We start from the raw sequence: 12,444 nt of genomic DNA on the forward strand, positions 1-12,444 counted from the left end.
CCCGAGTTTTGGCTTTCACAGGGGTTATGCTGCAGTTAAAGAACTATAGGCACCTTATCCCTGCTGAGAATAACTGAGCAATAGTTTCACAGCAGGATGAGTCCCAATGTGTTCCCTGTGAAATTATATACCTTTAAGCTCAAAAAAATATATAATTTGGAAGTGAATGCATTTTCCTGCAATAGTTACAGATGCTTTTATTTCCCCTAAAGGACTGAGGCTGAAAGATGTATTACCACCGCTAAGTATTTGGGAGGAAACCCACAATAGATTCACCTCCAAGATTAGGTTTGTGTGTAAAACACTCATGATTTCTCTGGAAATAACATTCTTTGTTATATTTCCAGTCTATTGTAACGGAAGATAAATCAGCCAACACTGAATGAGAACAGAACATTTCATAGATGATACTTTTGAATATATCGATATAAAAATAAACAAGTACTATTAAAATATTTTTCTCAACAGACAGAAAAGTCACATAAGAGACCTCACTAGTGTTGACCAGGGATGGGCCTGTAAAAGAATTCCCAACTAGAGAGATTTGACTTGCAGTTTGGACCTTGAACACATACACTACCCAATCTAGGGCCTTTTCCCCTCAACTCCTAATGGTAACAACTACTTTTGTTACTTAGAGAATTTCTCATGTTAAAAATATTTGTACTGACTTGTTTTCAACGGGACAAACAATTAAACACTGCAATGCACACAACATTGAGCCAGACACTGTAGAATCATAACCTGCCTGAAGAAAATAATCTGCATTACACATAGTATGACGCCTAGGCTGAGATTTTTCAAAGATACCTAGAGGATTTGGCCTTGGAAATCAGAACTGAGAATTGAGAATTTTTCAAAGCAATGATTTTTCGTCATACAACGGTAACTCATCAAAAATGAAATTTTTCACTATTCTGTGGTGGATGAGTCTCTTTCTTGTTTTTTGAAGGTTTTCATGAAAGGTCTCTTTTGTCCCGATGCAGAATGAGAAAGTTTTTGAAATCACAAAAAGTTTCACAAGATGGGAAAACCATTTCCTGTGCAGCTGTACCGGAAACTCCTAGGAAACGAAAAATCTCAATCCTAATTTGCAGACCTACTTTGTGCACTTTTAGCAAATTTGCATGTACACCACCTGGTCATTACATGAATGCTTGAAAAGCCAAGTCTGGTCTTCTGCATGGGCCAGTGTCATAACTGCATCCACGAACTAGCCATGCAATGGAACACCAAAGCTCTTTGAAAAGTTGAGGCCCAATATGTTTCCTTCACATACAAAAACAAACTTCTTCATTGACGGCATCTGAAACAAGAGTTCTACGTTTGCTGGGATACCCATTGATACCAATATCTGCTCCCGCAAACTACTTCAAGCCATGAGAGAAGGCCTCATCCCAGTAAGTACAGTTATAGTCTGCACAAGAACACATGCAGTTGGCACAGAACTTTTTCTTTTAAAGTCACATTTTCAGCATTCAGGAAGGGATTGTGCCTATTAAGGCCGTGCCTGGGGTACCGAGTAAGGTGCAGTGTGCAGTTGCAGTGCCTCCGGGAGAACATTTGCAGAATGCACCTGGTGCTCCCTGTGGTACAGAGGAAATGCATCTGTTACTAGCACCCTCTGCAGTCTCCTCCATGGTCCTGTGCAGAGGGAGCAGGACCATAACTCCTCCTCTTCATCCCTTCTGTGGCATCATCTAGTCCTGGGAAAGAAGCCCAAGGGTGTCATTCTATTTAGTCCTTATACAGTCTGTACAAGTGGGTATTAGGCAGCAATTTGTTCTCTCCTCCCTCACAACAAGCGGCTGGTTCTTAAATATTATAAAATGGAGGTCTTTCTAAATTATGCACCAGTTTTTGTGAGAGCCATTCTGGTGCATAAGGCAGGACCAGTCCCACATGACATCGTCATCTCTAAGCAGGTGATACCTTGGCAGAACTTCCATGTGAGTCTCTGGAAGACTCAGCCATAGATGGGACCAAGGGAAATGCTCAGATTTTTCTCCAGGAATAAAGGGCAGTTCCAGCAAACGGAGCCACCGTGGGTACGTCTGCACAGCAAGAAGAAACCTGCAGCAGTGCATCTCAGAGCCTGGGCTAGAGGCCCATGCATCCACACAGCTATTTTGAGTGGCACAGCACAAACCCAAAAGCCTGAGTCTGCAGACTCGCTGCTCTGGGTTTCTACTTTCTGTGCAGACGTACCCTATGAAGCAATGACACAACCTACAGAGAACCATCTAGATAGAGGCCATTAACAAGAAGGGTGCCTGGAGAAGCCTAATAGATCCTAATAGGATTGTCATTCCTGAGGCAGAAGAGACCAGGACCAGTGCATCTACTCACACTAGTTGGACCCACTACTGTGGTCCAATGTAAGCGATTCCTATGTTCGTACTAATTCTTGGGTTTTAAGATTTTTTCCACAGTGATTGTTTATAGGGTTTCTTTAGAGATTTTTTTTATAATGTGGGTAAAACTATTTTGTTTCCTATGGCACGCGTATCTCAAATATCTGAGTACCTCCAATAGATTTATCCTCACAACTCTTCTGAGGTAAGGAATTCATTCACTCCATCTTGTAAATGAACAACTTTGCCCATGATCATTCAGAAAGTCTACGGCAGAACCAGGAGGAGAATTCAGATCTCCTCAGTCCCAATCCAGTGTCCCAGCCACAAGACTATCCTACCTCCAACCACTCTGGAAAAAAAACATTTGTATTATTTGCAGTATAGCTTCGTGTCTTATTTCATCTGAGGAGTTCCTTGACTGCAGGTTGTTTGGGTGTCCTGCACAAGGGTTTTTTTGGGTACACCACTGCATATTTGAAGGAAGCATGTAGGTGGGAAACATGTTTCCAATTGAACTTCACAAGCAAGCACACAGTGCAGTAGCTTAGAGATTAAAAATAGGATCATTTGGATGCGTGGATTTGAATATGATTTATGGATCACTTCCAAAGACATTATTGTTGCTTATCATTCAGACAACTGTGAAAATGAAGGCTGTATGGGGAATCATGCAAGAGATGCATTGCCTAGAGAATGGGCAAAGAAAAAAATTAAATCTCGAAGTGGCTGATGCAGCAATTAATATTGCAACCTTCACTGCTTATGCACGGAAGAATAAGATTGCCTAGATTCCTGATTCCAATAAATAACTGATTTCAAGACTTACAGAGAGAGATGTTTAATCGCATACAACAAGCCAAAATCCCTCTTGCATTAACAGTTTATCTTAAAGAAAATGTTCTAAAATATTAGCAATCGTGGCTGAAAAGTATCCTGGGATTTGTATACAGGTATGGAATGCAGGACTCCCGGGACAGCATCATCTATCTACAGGCAGAATAGACAGGAAAATATTAGGGGCAACCCCGTATTTAACAACTACTTGTGTGAATGACAGTGGGCTAATAAGGAGAGACACATGCTATTTTGCACCCACAACAATTTGAGGCTGCAGTTGAGGTCACTTGGATGCTCAAGTGCCTGACTGGGACCATAACTTCAGGAGTGTAAAGAACTTTGTGTAACTGAGAATCAGGCCCCAAGTATTTAGACTTTCTAACTTACCTTTTTTTTTCTCCCTAGTCATTCGCCTACTGGATATACCTACACGAAAGCCGGATTCAGGACTAATAAGCCTGATTCTCCTCACACCAGTGTCAAACACTGGTGTAACTCCGTTGATGTCCGCAGTGTTCAACCTGATTTACAGGGATGTATGTGAGACAAGAATCATGCCACATATGTTTTATATCCATCCAGAGCTCTGGGTAGCTCAACCCTCACCCACAGAAGTTGGCCCAATAAAAGATATTGCCTCACCCACCTTGTCTCTCTCATATCCTGGGACCAACATGGCTACAGTAACACTGCACACATGGAGAGAGAAAGGCGGACACAGAGACCTGCAGTTCTTTGTTTTGGCACCCGCAGGATGTGGTGGCAAATCACAGAGCACCGTGAAGGACATTTAGCCATCACAGTGCTTGATGTGAGCCCGCAATCGGGTACTTAGGTACCCACGGGACTTTAACAGCACCTGCAGAAAACTGTGACTGCAGAAGCCTTCTCCTAGCATGCCACAGGCACCACATAAGAAGTTTGGGACTATTCTGCTGCCTAAGACAACTGGCTGTGCTGCGTGTTTAGAGTGTGTGAAAAAATGTGAAGTTTTTCTATTTCAAAGGTTCAAAATGGAACCATTGTTCATATTTCAAGGGTTTTTTTGTTTTTGTTTTTTTGGGGGGGGAATTGTTTTTGTCAACACTTTCATTAAAATCATTATGAAAACAGTTATCAACTTTTTTGTTGTTTATTGAAAACTGAATATTTTTGGCAAATGAACATTTTTCAGGTGTCCATAAATGAAAAATTGAAAAACATTTGTGATAAACTTTTTTTTTTAAATTCAGTGAAAAGTCAAAAAATTCATGGAAAATGTAATTTTTGCACAAAAAAATAGAGAAAAAAGGCCCATTTTTCAATTAAAAAAACCCAAAACTTTTTGTTCAAATGATTTCAACCAGCTTTACTTCAATCTTTCCTTGTGTAGCTGATTCAAAACTAACTGTGAGGGTCGACAGCTATTTATAGGTGTGTATGACTGCCAGCTTTTAATTAAAAGGGTCTGAGAGTCCCCTCACCTAACCTCATTGATAGTGTTAAGATGATAATCTCTGAGTGAAAAGTATGAATGGGTTTGATTAAACATTGCATTACTAGTTTTCCATGGATGTGACTCCACTGATTTCAATACAATAGGATGCGTAAAACACAAATACCACAGGGGTGAATCTAGCCCAAATATTTATTCTCCTCAAGCAAACAATATCACAGATAAACGTTATCAATGTAATATTATCTATAGATAATTTAGATATCAGTATATTATATGCAATGTCTCTCTCTGGCTCTAGCTTTTTCACTGCCAGAGGTGCAGTCCTTACTCTAGAATAAATCCTGTCCCTTTGCCCCATTTTCCCAGTCCACCAGCCGTATTCAACAATGCAACAGAAGTGCAGCGCTTCTGATGTGTCGGAGGAAGAGCCAACAACTGCCCACATCCTCCTGAACTCTGTATAGTCAAGCTAAGGGGCAGGTGTCTACATAGAAGAGTGGGGGGAGGGAAGGGCCAACAGGAGGAGTAGCAGGGGCACGGCTTGTAAAAGTGGGCAAAGCAAGCCACCCCCACTACTTTCCCACAGCTCATTTTAGTAGCTGCTGCAGTTTGGAGTAAAGAGTCCATCCTTCAGCCTCCTGCCTTTTGAGCATTTTTCTTTTAGCACATTTTTTCTTCATTCCAAAAATTTAAAAAAAAATCCCACTGAAATGAATGGGGATTGTCTGAGTAAAGACTGAAGGGTTTGGCCAGCAGTGAGTGAGTGAGTGAGTGTGCATTGCACAGTATTTCATTGAAGTGTCAGAGGACATGGGACCATCAGAGAGAATAAAAAGGAAATACAGTATGGAAAGTCCTAATTACCTCTATTAATTATCCACTGGCCATTTACTTAGGGGACCTAGTTACAAATATATCCTCATCACAATGACAGGAAACCTCTCTGAGAAGTCTGCAAAAAGGCTACTAATGAAGACGGTTTCTAACGCCTGTAAGCTGAAATACCTTTTTCACCGGTAGTTCCTGCAGGTCATCTCTTGGGTCAGTAATGGTGCACAACAAAGACATTGCCAGTGCACAAGGGAAAGAAAAAAATAGAGTATTTCAGTATTGTCAATCCTTTATCCATGAACGGTACACTAGAGGCTGACATTTAATACCCTAAGGATATAGATGTTTGAAAGCTGGTTATTGTAACAAAGGAAGCCATCCAAACCTCTGCAAGACCGAATGGATCAGATAAAGCTGACACTGAGATAAATCTGTTTTACATCCATTCTTGCAAAATTTTTGCTAATCTATGTAGTTATGAGCTTTCCTAAAGCAAAAAGGAGGTGAGGGGAAAACCTACATTATAACAAGTCAACATCTTGGTCCTATTTGTAATCTCCAAAATATAACTTACTAGTCAAAGACAATTTTTCTCTTAGATCTTGGATGAAATCCATTAAATACTGCAAGATAAAGGAAGAAAGTGAGAAAGCAGGAGCAAGAACATACATGTTGCTTCTGGTCCTGTGTTAATGTAGAATTTGTTTAACACATGAATTTAGCTCTTTCATGGACACGGACTCTTCCAACCAGTCAGAAACTAAAACCTACTCTTCATTAGCCGGTATTTAAGCTGCCAGATTGGACTTTCCTGTGGCAGCCTGGAGCAGTGCTGGTACAGATGGCAAGACAACTCTCATAAGACTGGGGACTCTAAAGAAATATACAGTATTAAGTCAGAAGGTGCAAACGTTAACATTCAAACTTAGAGGGAAAATATTCCTTGCATACACTTTCCAGGTTTGTTTTTTCATGCATTGTAGATAGAAAAAGCCCTCACCCACACCTCCTTGCCAGCAAATGAAAGATAATTTTGCTTTAGCTTCTTTTGTATGTCAACTGTTCATGCCTCAGGTACTTAACCTTTACTTTAAAAACATGGTTCGGATCCTAGCCTGGGCACTGCCGGGGGAGGACGGGGGGAAATGGTATTCTTGTAAATGTTTCATTAACAAAGGCACTACTATAAGAAGGTTCAGCGGTGAGAGTCTGAATGGTATTTATTGTTTCAGATTTCAGGGTTTCCATACATCTGCTGCCTGTCGAGGGCAGATACTACATTCATAAAGCAAGTCTCCTGTCTGAAAAGAAGTCTCTCCTCTGTGATTCAGCCTCTAGTATTATGCATGATAAGTTACAGGAAGTAAATGTTCTTATTAGCTGTAAAGAAGATATCATAAGGATTTTTAAGTTAAAGAATGGAATTTTGTTATTCCCTGATTCACAGCAAAGCATTTAAATACATGTTTAAATCCATCCCTAACTAGTAGAGCACTTAAGCACATGCTTAGTTGCTTTGCTGAATAAGGGCCTTAAAGAGAAGCAATTTATATTGACAATTACTAAGCAAGCATGCAATTACTAAGCAAGCATGCAGGACCTCTACTTCCTGAGGGCTGGAATGTGCATTTTTACTCCTGGGGAGGAACATGCTCATTCATTTCTTATATCATAGTCTTCTCCATGGCAATCTTGTGCTATGTGAAGAAAAACAATGGAAGGAAAAACTTTTCACACCGAGAAGATGACGGATAAGGAATTATGTTCGGCCGGGTGGCAGAATATATAAGGGGAACAAAAAAAAAACCCAAAAACGCAGCCCCCGATCCTGGGAATCTGATTTATTTATTATTTGGCATTGCCCATAAAGTGTGGGCAATGAAAGAGGAGTTGACCTTAATGTCTCCTTAGTGGCAATCAAAAATTCATTTCAGTGTGTGAGCATTTAATTAGCTTCACTGCGTTTACAAGAACTTCAGTCATTTTAAGACACTCTAGGCAACTCCCCCACGCATTAGATTACTCTGAGTCTGGAATGCCTACCACTTAGGAACAATGTTTGGAGAGTTTTAATTGAAGGGGATTCCTCTGTTTTCATATCTGTTTGATGTGCCATCATCATGGCCTGCACCACAAACATATACCAATGGATATAATTAGTCCAAACCACTGATTTAATCAGTAAATTACAAGAAGATTTCTAGGAACTTTTAAGGTTGTTCCATGTCTAGGAAAGAATCAGATAGAACCATAAAAATTTGAAGAGCTAACCTAATTGTTATACAATGCATTCATTACATCACCTTAGATGTTTTGTGATAGCCTTCACCTTCCCCATTTCCAACAGGCCCTGAAGTATATTTGCTGCATGCATTTACTGCACACACACGATAAATACAAATGGAAGTCAGGATTAGCTACCAGAAGGCTATTATTAATTTTACTATGGCGTCACGAGGTTTATATTTCAAGCTCCTCTCCATGGCAAGTATGAGGAATTGCTAAATACAGTTAATTTCTGGGTTGATCTTATTTATACACTAGACACTAATCCCCTTCATATATCTCATGTGCTTCTTTCTTCTCAGAGATACTGTCCCTCAGTGACCTCCTCAGAGCATTTCATTAAATGCCTTCAGACTCAGTAAATTACAGCTCTTTAAAACCATGGAGTTTAGCATATAAAAAGCGAGAGAGTTTCTGTACACTGCCATGGGATAAGGTGCGGTGAAAATCCCATACAAGCTGAACTGTACTTCCTAATCAAATGGGTGTAACAGATGGCTGCTAGAGCAAGCCATCACAATGGAAATATCTGCAGTTCTCATGGTAACGGAATCTGCCAGGTCTGAGGGATTTGCTGTTTTCCAGGACATCTGAACGGCAATCTCTTTCGAGCTGTCTAGCAGTCTCAATCTCTCTCACTCTCTCAGCATGATGGAGATAGAGTTGAAAGGTGGAGCCTGATTTTGCATTCCAGCTGTGATTAAAGACACACACACACAGAATCAATAGCACTGCATATTCATTATGCTATCTAGAACCTCATTAGCTGTTCGGGCAAAACAGCAAGAAAATTATAATATGCCTTCTTCAAGGGTGAGAGCAAGCGAGAGCATGTGTATGAGGAATTAAGATGCATGAGATGTAGCTTTTAATAAAGATACGGAACAATATTAAAACTAGTAGTTGTTTCCATTTCGTGGCAGCATGTCAAGATTACTTAACAGAGCAGGATGAAACATCTGGCCTGAAAAAAATATCATGATGTCAAATTTCCAAAGCATACTACAGAATTTATGGGGCGGGGGGAACCAAAATAAAACAGATAAGCAACCGTGTACCTTAATACTAAGTGAAAGCATGTGACATACTTTCTTATATCATGTAAACAGCAATGTGATCTCTCTCATAAGGTGTAGGCTAGCATATAAACACTGTGCTTTAATTATAAATCTAAGGACTGGGTTTAAACCCATAGGATTCTGTAAGTGTGATCTTCTATTTCTGCATGCTATTCATAACTGTTTTATTTTATGGAAGGAAAAATATATTCATGCATCTGTTTTATTAAAGTCTTTTGCTTCAAATCCCTATCAATATAAAAAACAAGGAGAAGTATACTGCCTTCTTTGCTATACTACCTGCAAGAAAGCACACAGAGGGTTGATTCACAGCTGCCTATTCTCTTGGGTATTTCAGCCTGAAGATCAGAGAACATAAGAATTCAGCCATGGCTCAAAATGGAAACAAAGAGGACCTTTCTTAGCAATGTGAAATGAAAAACTACAGGCTGTAGACAGTAGCCCCCTAGCATGCTGATCCACCACATTGTCCTTGAGGGTACTACTGTTAAATACACATGACAGACAAAGAGATGCAGAGAATGCTTTCCAGAATACAGTGATTGGATCTCCTTTTTCATGATGTAGAATAAGCAGGGCAATGTAAGCCTCTAAAGTACCACTCAAGAACAGGTTCTTTAAGATGGTATTGTCTACCCACCATGTGGCACTGAAGAACATATTAAATGATCTTTTTCTAAAGCTTGTATTGGAATTGTTATCCATTGCAATGATGACAATGATGAATTCTGGACAACAAATTTGATTCTTAAATTGGGTTGTTTAGTTTCAAATAAATGTATGAAGTGTGTTTACAATAGCAAGAGAGAGTGCATTACACTTTGAGACCTCTGCACACATTAACTGGATAGAAATTACAGATGCCAAGCAAAGACTTATGTAATAGCAATAATAGTAACAGTCTGAATTTATATTGAACCTTTTAACCCAAAAGATCTCAAAACACTCTGCAAACTAAGTGACAGATTCTGCCATGCTTACTCACATCGAGTAGTGCCTTACTCCATAAGCAGTTCACTTCAATTCAGTGGAGCTACTCATGAGTCAGGGTGGCAGAATCTGGTCCTTAACTATAACCAGGTCTGGGTTCTGCCATCCTTATGCCTGTTGAATAGCACCTTAGATCAGAAGTAGTTACACTGATCTCAGTGGAACTTCTCCTGGAGTAAGTTACTAATCAACATGGATGAAGATGGCAGAATCTGGTCACTGACTATTTAATCCGGTGAAATGCAGCCATTACTGAAGGGAAACAAGACTGCTGTTTAACTAGTCTCAGCAATGTCACACAACAGTTTAGAGAGAGAAGCAAAGGAGAAAGAGCAAGAGAATTCAAATCCTTAATTGAAACAAAAGGCAGCTTCTTCTATCAACGGTAACCCACCAAGGAAAGTAGCATTTAATAAAATGCCTTTAATAAAACAAAACGACGAGTTTCCATGCTGCATCGAAATGTATCCATCATCTGCTTATCCTGTGTATTCCCTGTCTATAATGTACTGTTGGTCTAATTCAGATGGTCAATGCAAGGAGGACAGAGATCCTCCTTCATACAGCACCAAGCACACACCGAGCGCTCAGCGACTCTGCACAATGATAAAGTGGGTAGGATGTAATTAGTTACCCAAACTGGAAGGTGTCCAGGGCAACACATTGTCACTGAACACTTTGCCAAGGTCAAGGCTGACTAGAAGAGAAGAATTCTAGAACCTGCAGAATCGCTTCCTGCAGCAATTGCTGCAGTCTCCCATCCAAGCACTGACCTAGTCCAAACAAGTTTAGTTTGCAAGAGTCGAGATGACCGCTGCCTGAGATAGTGTAAGCAGGTGGAGCGCCCACGCTGTTCTGAGCAAAATCTACACACACTCTGGTTTTTTCAAACTTTCCCCTTCCTGAGATTTACTGGTTACTCACACTCTAAAGCTCAGTCTAAGGTTAGAGTAAAGCTCAGTCTAAGGTTACCTGTCCCTTCCCTAGACCCCACTGCCTTCACTTCTGCTCAGAGCCAATTGCATCTCCCTAATATCCAGGATGAAATTTCTCTTGCCAAAGCGAGAGAATAGGAATCAGTTAGCATCTCCCTGCAGGGCCGCTCGACCCATGAGCCCTGCCTAATTTTTACACGCCTTCCCTCACACAGCAACACCCTGGGCGTGCTTATCTTCACTTAGCCCCAGGCCACCTGACTCCCAGAGTCCTATGTTGCTGTCCAAAGACCTGTCTCCAAGCTCCCGGTAGCATTTCCCGTGGCCTGAGCAGTGTCCATTGCCTCCTGGACTCTAGGAGAGCACGAAAGCGTTCATAGTGACTTTCCAAGACAATAGGCCAAGAAGAGGGTGACCCCCCACATACACACACAGATGCTTCTGACCCTCGCCTCATAGGGGGATGTCCCAGAGCCCCCAGCTGCTCTTAGCAGGCTCTAAGCCACCTCACGCTGAAATGGCTGCCCTTCCGGCGTACCTGGCTTGTTAGATGCACACAGAGCTTTGTCCCTTGCAGCCTCTGTAAAACCTCAGACACTCTCCCCAGCCACACTCCAGGAAAGGACTCGTTCTTCTCTGGGGCAGAGCTTGCATTGGCCTAACGGACTCTCTTTCCATTCTAGGGCATGGCTGCTATGGTTCTCTTGCAGGCTAAGCCTCCAGGCAGCCCCGGTCAGCTCAACAGGGATCAGATAAGCCTCTTGGCCAGCTTCTCATCCCCGCTTGGACAGAGAAGGGCTGAGATGTTCGGCAGCCTACATGTTGCGACGGGGTGAATGAGACTCTGCCCCCCACCGCCCAAGTTACTGCTGCTGCTGGACGGCAGCCCACACTTCCTGCCATTTCTCAAATCGGCTGCAGCGGCTAGACAGCAACCCAGGCAGGCATCAATCGCAGGAAGGTCTGCTGCATCTTCCAATTCCTCACTTTACGCGCAGGGCGCTGAGGAATCCCATGTCTACCGCCCGAGCAGCCAGAGTTACTATGCTGCTCCAGCAGAGATCTTCCTTCACCCCGTGGGCTTGATCCCCGCTCCCCCGGTGTAAATCAGCACGTCACAGTCAGAGCTATGCCGATTTACATGCGTTGGGGATTTGACCCCCTGCCTTAAGAAATTCCTATCCCTTTCCTGGGGTCTGGGCTTTACTAGTAACTCCAACAAATACACAGACAGACAGCCTCAGTCTAAGCCTGGCTCTTCTAGCAACTCTGTGTAGAGACCCCAGACCCGCAACTCAAAGACCCTTTCCCCACATGTTGTGGATCCAGGATGAAGTTAACAAGCTTCACATGCCATGGTGAGTCTGCTTGAATCATTCAGCTTCTCCCTATAAGTTTCCAACATTTGCTAACAGACTGGGACAACAGACAAGGCCTACTGCCTATTCACAGGTAGTACTGCCTTATCCTTCATAAATACTGCATAGACAGAGGTGTCCTATGAAAGGATGCTCCTATAAATATAGTGCATTTTCCCAGGGAGGCTGTATGCACGGTGCAATAAATGTTTTGGCAATGAAGTGACATGCAGGTCTTAATGGTTGGCAGTATTCAATATAAGACGCTTTCCATCAGGAGGTGCTTTATCCTCAAGGGATATAGTGTGAATTTTAACAACAGTGCTGAGTACA

The sequence above is a fragment of the Emydura macquarii genome, unplaced genomic scaffold (genome assembly GCF_026122565.2).
Source record: "Emydura macquarii macquarii isolate MOO-44397 ecotype Brisbane River unplaced genomic scaffold, CSIRO-AGI_Emac_v2 contig_1451, whole genome shotgun sequence".
Lineage (NCBI taxonomy): Eukaryota > Metazoa > Chordata > Testudines > Chelidae > Emydura > Emydura macquarii.